This window comes from Nothoprocta perdicaria, unplaced genomic scaffold, assembly GCF_003342845.1.
Source record: "Nothoprocta perdicaria isolate Ctin4 unplaced genomic scaffold, notPer1 scaffold_18, whole genome shotgun sequence".
Taxonomy (NCBI): Eukaryota; Metazoa; Chordata; class Aves; order Tinamiformes; family Tinamidae; genus Nothoprocta; species Nothoprocta perdicaria.
The window spans coordinates 5553301-5560930 of NW_020454982.1; the positions used below are offsets into that span (position 1 = coordinate 5553301).

The following is a 7630-nucleotide window of genomic DNA, read 5'->3' on the forward strand; positions in this document are numbered from 1 at the left end:
GTTGCACATGAAATTATGATACTTTGTTGTTGCACGTTAGATTATGATGCTTTGTTTTGGCTCTTTTAATAACAGTTCAAATTTACAGTTAAATGGGGGTAAGAAACGTGTCTTTTTGCTTGCTTGCTTGTTTGGAATTGCCAGTCTTCCACCTTGGGGCGGGCAAGCTGTGATGCAAGGAAACCCGCACGTTGGAGGGGACATAGTTCTATGTACAGGCCAGTAGCTGCCTCCAAATTTGCAGCTCTGTTGTTTAAATTTTTATGATAAACTTGATTATCCTAGAAGATAATCTTTCAAAAACAATCAGTATTCGAAGGTGGGCATTTAAGAAGGGAAGGATATATATATATATATTAAACATTTCACTATCACAATGAGTATTGATCAGTTTTGAAAAAATTTTTTTGTGTTGCAACAGTGTTTCTGGGACCTAAAAGTGGAGTATTTGATAGTTTTATATTCTAGTTATTTTGTAGTTTTTCCACAAGATCATAAATAGTTTCTTAAAAATGTTTTCCAGTTGCAGTGCCCTAAATGTTAGTGTCTTGACTATTTCCTGTGAGTCATTTACCAGCACTTCAGATACAGTGTCAGTGTAAGTACCTCAGTTGAAATCAGCTCTGCAGTTCTGATACATCTACAGCTCTGGCATTTAAGTGCTATCTGAGCTTTCTCCATTTCCTAGTTTTCTTTGAGCCCAATTAATTCTTTGGAGGCTTCTTGTTAGGCAGGTTGGGTAGTTTTTCTGAGATTCTCAAACATGAGAATCCTCTGCAAGTTGCTTAATGAACAGTCTTCTAAGATGCATAGGAATTAATTCAAGTGTCCTTACTGGGTCTAGAAAAGCTTTTAAGTTTGTGTCAAGCACACAAGAAAAGAGCCAGGAAGTGGCTTTTATCTATACGTTTAGCACTGTGATGATAGATCAAACTAAATGAAATTTTAGATGACTCTTTAGGTCACTTTGTTTTGAGCAGTTTTGATTTTTTTTTTTAAATCTCTTCATAAGTGTAGTGGTTTCCCATCACCACCATTTTGTTGATATTTTGGGGCCCCATAAAATCTGAAATGTGGTGCTGTTGTTGCACCTGATTACTAAGTACACAAATAAGAAAAGGTAAACAAGAAATCTTGGAAATCTTCACCATAAAAGCCACTTGGGGGATTGACATCTTTTTGTCTTCAAGGGCACGTGAGCATATCTTCTCTCGAGTTAGTTTGTTAGGACTTTATTTCACGTCGGGTACTGAACAACTCAAATCCTGACTCTGATCACCAGGAAGGTTTCTGTATTCTGCAGGAGACTTAAATATGTGTGAAGGCATTTGTCAGCAACTAGTCTGAAACTGGTATGTCTTGGTGGTACCCTCTTCTGCTAGGAGTCCTGCAGAAGATGGTATCTTAATCCTCTACTGAGTTGAGGCTCATAATCCTTTTCCGAACTCTGAGATCAGTCTCCACTTCAGTGGCCTGCTGGCTTAGTAGCAAACATGGCATTTGTCAAAATTTGTCCAAGAGACTATAGTAAAGCAGGAAGGGGTGGACATTGACGGTGCTTTAGAAGTTTTCCTGTTTCTATAACTCCTTTAGAAACAAGAACAAAAAACACCATTGAATGTAAGTGAGGTATGAATGTGTCTCCCTAGCACCTGTGCACCCATCTTGAAAGCTAGTTTCTTCATGAATCATTCAGCTATCTCTTCACAGGTTAGGCTGACTTTAAAAGCTTATGTATGTTGAAGTCTTCATTTCCAGGAAGGCAAAGCAGCTGAAGACACCGCTTGGCTGCATGGAAGAAGCAGCATGTAAAGAACACGTGTATGTGGTGGTGGAAGCCCTGGTGCAGATTGGGTGAGTGTTTGTTTAAATCACTCAGACACGCACATAAAACTTGCTTATGTATGAAACAGTCTTTGGCTCAAGCTGAAAGATCATAAAGCAATCAAATACATCTGATCAGCTATTAGAGAAAGTAATCAGTGCTCAGTTGCATTTTTCCAGGTCTAAAGTTCATTTACTGTAGCAGGTTCGGTGATAGTGAACATTCTGGTTAAACTGTTTTTGCAGCCTAGCAATTTAGTACCAGAATGTCGTCTCTGGACTTAAAGCTCCTTTCTGAGATTCTTCTGCTTTTCTTCTCCTTAGAAAACAAAGTAAGTCCCTGTTGCTGGACTGTGTAAAACAGATTGCTGCACGAAAATTAAGGAGTACTTTCCTTACAACAAAATGCATTGGGTGAGATGTGAGGTAACAGTTGTTGTTAGCACTTCCCTCTTAGCTATAACACAAGCCTTTGCATTATCCCTCAATGGCCTATTTCCAAACAAGACTGCCCACTCAGTTTGTATTACCAGGCAACCACAAATGAGCTTCATTCGAGATCCACTTTAGTGAAGGTGGTGGTGAGGAAGGGCACTAAGGTTATTACTGCTGTTCCCCCCCTCGTGCCCACTTCTCATTTCAGTAGATCTTGAATCAAGCTCAGTCGTGGTTACCTGGTAATCAGTAGCCTTGAAAAGACCATTCTAAGTCAGGAAAATCAATGGCTATTCCAAAGGCAGGCAGAAATCTTTCATATTTTCTTCCTTCAATGCTTACTTGTCTGTTTTTTTTTTCAGAATCTTTAATGCATAAGAAAAACTTACACATTTTGTTACAAAGTAATGAAATCTTTTGTATACATTTTTATGTCGAAAACTGTGTCTCATTAAGCTAATGTGGTTGATTCAACTTCTATTTGTTGAGGTAACAAAACCCAGCTACTTCCTGAGGATCTCAAGTATCCACTCTGGTGCAGTGTCTATAAACATACCTTGCAAACTAAAGAATGTAAAGTGTGTATTGAAAAAAAAACAATATTTGGGTTGTGCACACTAATTAATATGTGTGTATCTTTGAGAGGGTCTGAAAAGAACATTCAGACTAGAACAGTGCAGCTTGTTGAGGAAAATCTGCGATTACCAGTCTTGATGGACAGTACTAAATACTAAAAGGGCATGAATTAGAATGTGTTTATTTTTCTGACCTCATTTTTAGGAAGATAACTTTCTTGTTTCATGTCCTCATATCTTGATTTTCATCCACTTTCTCTACCTCCCACCTCTACATCTGGTCTCTATAGGAAATCACAATTGTTCCATATCTTAGTCAACTTTGCCAACCTGCTTGTCCATCCTTTGAATGTGTTGAAGCTCTAAATGACAATCCTTATCCCAAAATTAATCACTGATTTCAGCTTATAATGCACTGTATGGGAATAAGGAAGAGTAAGAGAATGTAGTATAAACACACTTCCAACATTATTATATCAATATAAATTCTTAGATTTTAATTGCAAAGGAGGGAAAATATTTTTCTTACTTTGACTTGAGTTTAATGGGCCTCTGATTTAATCAGGTGTGGTCTGTCCACAGTGTTGTGTGGGGGGATTTTTTTAAATGATTTAGAAGAAAAAAAAAATTCATGTTTCCTAGGTCATTCTTTAGAAGCTTTCTATCTTACTATAGTGTTCTGCTTTTTATGTAAAGACATTTTTTTTCCTAATAATATACACTGTCCACTTGTTTGGTACTGATTCTTCTAATGTGTGCTGCTTAGTTTCCAGTATGCTCTTCTGATTACTCATGCAAAGACATTGGAAGTGCAAATTGAACATAATGAGCTAAAGAGTTTCATCAATCACTGTGAAATAAAACAGTCTGTTCTTCTGATAGTCTCCTTAAATCGGTAACATCTCCCATTTTATTACAAACTCCACCTGCAGACAGACAAACCCTAGCTTAATAACTTAATTTAGCCTAGATTTTAAAACGTAGATTTAAAAGAAAATGTAATACAAGCAAGTGAAGGTTAGCGGATGGTATTGCAGCGATCCAGCAGGACTGATCCAGCAACGCAATGAAGAAAGGAATGGACAGGAGTCTGCCTTTGCACCGAATCCAGAGCCCTTTGTGCGGTCCCCATCGAACCCACAGGTCCATGGAAGGGCTCAGGCCATGGGCCAGGCACTGGTTTTTAAGGCACAAAGCATGTTCCTGCTCTGAGGAAGAGCATTAAGCACATATAGGGGAGAGAAGGCAGAGAGATTTTCTGATTCTTAGCTTGAGGGGTCAAGCATCCCAAGGAAAGGTTCCGAGCTGAGGAACGTCGCTCAGTGGAACTTCACTCCCTAAGTGCTTCACTTTGGGAAGGGGCCTATTAGCTCTGCGCTCGTGTAAGTACTTCTGCCGAATATTAGGATTTCTCCTAGCTTTTTCTAAGCTTATATGGAGTTTAGGATTTTCTTTGTGGACAGAACTCTTGTAGAAATTTTAATTGTAGGAAGTTGCGCTGACTTTCATGAAGTCTGCATTGCTAGAAAATATGATATTCCAAGTCAGACACTTGGAAAACCTCAGAACAAAGAGCAATTACGGAATAACAACTAATTTCCCTAAGGATCCATAAACTCATATAGCATTTGCTGCTTTATTTAGAGGAAAGCGTCAAACTTTCCCCAAAAGATCCTTCAACTGATCCAAAAGTCCAGAAATGCAGGCTGCCAGTAAGGGCAGAGAAACACAGCCTGTTGATCCTGGCTGATGGGAAAGGGTTTCTGCGTTTAGTAACCAAGTTAATGGTCCCCAGCGATTCGCTGTGATGCAGTCTTGCAAGAAGTGACGGTGCCATCAGTGTAACTGTTTAAAATGACTCCTCACTGCTTCCTTCCTAAGCAGAGTGCCTAGTACTTTGGGACTGTTCTATTACTAGGTACCTTTGAACTCATAAATTTACAGGAAATAGCAAATGTACTCAAGATATGTGTTCATCTTGTTCTCTAAACTGATCAGAGGCCAACAAGAGGCCTGTGTGCACAAACACAGTAGAAAATCCATACAAAATCTCATTTAAAAGCAAGAACGTGTTTGTTCTAGTGAGTATTTTCTGCTTTTCACTCTAGCATTCCTTAAAGACAACATTTTGCTGCACGCTTTCTGAATCAGAACATGACACTGGTAAAGAAAAGCAGCAGTTAAGGTCGCCTTGGAAACTTGTTGTGTTTATTTGGTGAACTGCAAGTACGCAGTACGGTAAAGCACATTTTCCTCGTTGTTCCTCGTTGTGGTATTGAAGGACTTCAAAGGACTATTAAAAATGAGTCAAAAGTACTGAAAATTCTACCTGCTAATTTTAAAAGGACAGCTTAAGAATATGCTGTGCTACTTAAAATTGTATTACATCTAACCTACAAGATATTCTGCTGCATGATTAATTTTCAAAGTATTCCTAAGGATTTAAAATATTATTTTCTGAAATTGTAGCTGTTTCTTATTTGTTTTGCTCACATAATTATTTGTTCAGCAACTCTCTTCTGAGCCTTCATTACAGTCTTTCTAGAGAGTTCATAGAGAATCACTTAAAATCTGGATGTTGAATTTTTTTGCAAATAAAGTAATTTAAAAGTAACTTACTGGGGCCAAATTCTGTCCTCCTCCTTATTGCTGTGACCAGTGTAACTTGCACTATTGCAAGCATCCTGATGGCAGATGCAAGCCACTAGGACTTATTAAAAAGTAAATCAATCCCCTATAAGTCCATCAAAATTTATACTTGAAGATCACTATATTTTGCTATTTTGGCTTCTTTTAAAAATAGTTAATTTTCTGTCTTTCATAATCGTTCATGGCACTGGGTACAATTTACATTTAAATATCTGAATTGTAGAAAACTCCTGTAACACTCTAAATTGTAACTTAATTTGTAAATTGCAAATTTACAGCAGTGCAGATACACTTGCTATAAACAGTACATCTAGAACTAATTTAAGTAGAAACTTTGAAATTTTTGTTCCACTGATTTTTATGAGCAAATATATTGCATTTTGTTCTATTTAAATGAAAAATCTTGATATGTTATAGTTATGCAATTCAATCTTTGGAAAGATGACATTTGTGTATTTAATTTAATTATACATGTGTAATGTGTGCAACTTTTATTATTGTGATCTTGAGAGAGAAGTTAGCAACAGAAAAAAGCAAAGGGGAAGCCTATATGTTGCATATGCAGGAGTCACTGAACTGTATATTTCCATATTTTACAATTTTCCTTTTACATGCATTTTGCTAGAAATGTGTGGATTACACCGTGTTTAGAACTGCTGCCCTTAAAAAAAGCTGTAATGTCAACAGCATAAAATCATGTGGGAAATTTCAGACCTTCCTCTAGGACAGCACAAATATTTGTGGGTATGTAGACGATGTTAAGCAATCTCTGGATATTCAGAAGGTCCACAAATTTTGTGAAGTGATAAATGGAGACCATCTGTTTTGAAATGAGGCCATTTATGATCTCAGCTGAACAATGTATTTTCCATTTCCTGCATTTTTGAATCTTGTTATCTAATCCAAGTTTCAGTGAAGAAAAGGAATTCTTTTTAACAGTCGTCTTACTGTGTGATCTTTCTTCTCTCCTTAAGAAATGGCCTGAATATTCTATGCACTGCTTCCACCTGAAGGCTCTAACAATTTTCCAGTGCTTTTCACAGGCAGGTTGTCCAAAACAGGAACACAAGGACCTAGACAAGATGAAGTAACTCACTGAAGAACACTCATAAAATGTTAAGAAGCCACGGAGCAGAGTCCACCTCACTTATTGCTCAGTTCTGTATCTTAGATCTATAATCATTTCTTATCTCCAGCTGAACATGCTTGTCCCATATTGCCAACTGGCTTTAAATTCCTTTCAAAGGTTGCTAGCCCTAATAGCCTGAATGATGCTGGTTCCTGGGCAGTCTCAGAAAATAGGAAACTTTCTTCAGTGTGCCCACAAACATTTACCAGGAGCCTGGGGGCTCAGAGGACGTTGTCGTACTTGTGGTGCATAAGCTGAACTGATTACCCCTTTGAGAGGATGAATTCAAGTTCAGACCTACAGCATGGCAAAACACTCACGCAGTATACTAGCAAAACTGTATTATTTAGTAATACAAATTTTGCTAATTGGGTGCATAAACAGAAAAGTAATTTCAGACTGGCAGTATGGCGGTGGCTCCCCAAGACATAGTTTTAACAAGCTTTGCTGTCTCCTGCAGCTTCCTTTTCTTTCAGGACAGGCAATGGATTTTCTGCAGCTGTGGCAAAGCTGGAATATGTCTACCTCCCACTGCCTGAGCACAACCACCTGTGACTAATCTGTTTTAAGATAATTCAGTCTAAAAATCCATGAAAATCAAAGTCTTCTGTTGCTTCCAATGGGCTTTGAATTACATTTATGTGTGCACAGCAGACTTGGTCTGAGTTAGCAGCCAGATGTTCAAGACTGCTTTAATTAACCTTGACACACTACAGAATCATTGCCAGCCCTGTGAAATTCAGTCCAAAACCCACAGAGAAGACAGTGAAGTAGCAAGTGAATGGAGAGCGTAGGAAATGGTTATTACCTTTCTTATAAGGAATGTTTGTGGTTGGTCAATTTAATTTGCCTTTTTAGGTGCCTAAGTTGCCTGCAAGCAGTTGGGTGTCTTTTATGCAACAGGGCTGTTAATTTCCTTCACTCAGACCCTGCTGCATGCTGACCTGACCAGGCTTACCTGTCTTTTGTCAACGCAGCATGACACGGCTTCAATGTACTACATGTAGGGCTGTTCCTT

The 7630-nt window shown here is 38.2% G+C and overlaps 1 long non-coding RNA gene across 1 annotated transcript; it reads right to left on the minus strand.

Annotated features, from left to right (window-relative positions):
* Positions 1 to 6024: 6024 nt before the first annotated feature.
* On the minus strand, positions 6025 to 7630 carry LOC112944963. The gene is made up of 2 exons (XR_003248897.1): positions 7571 to 7630; positions 6025 to 6556 (listed from the first exon to the last, which is right to left on the minus strand). It is a non-coding gene; the product is annotated as an uncharacterized LOC112944963 (long non-coding RNA).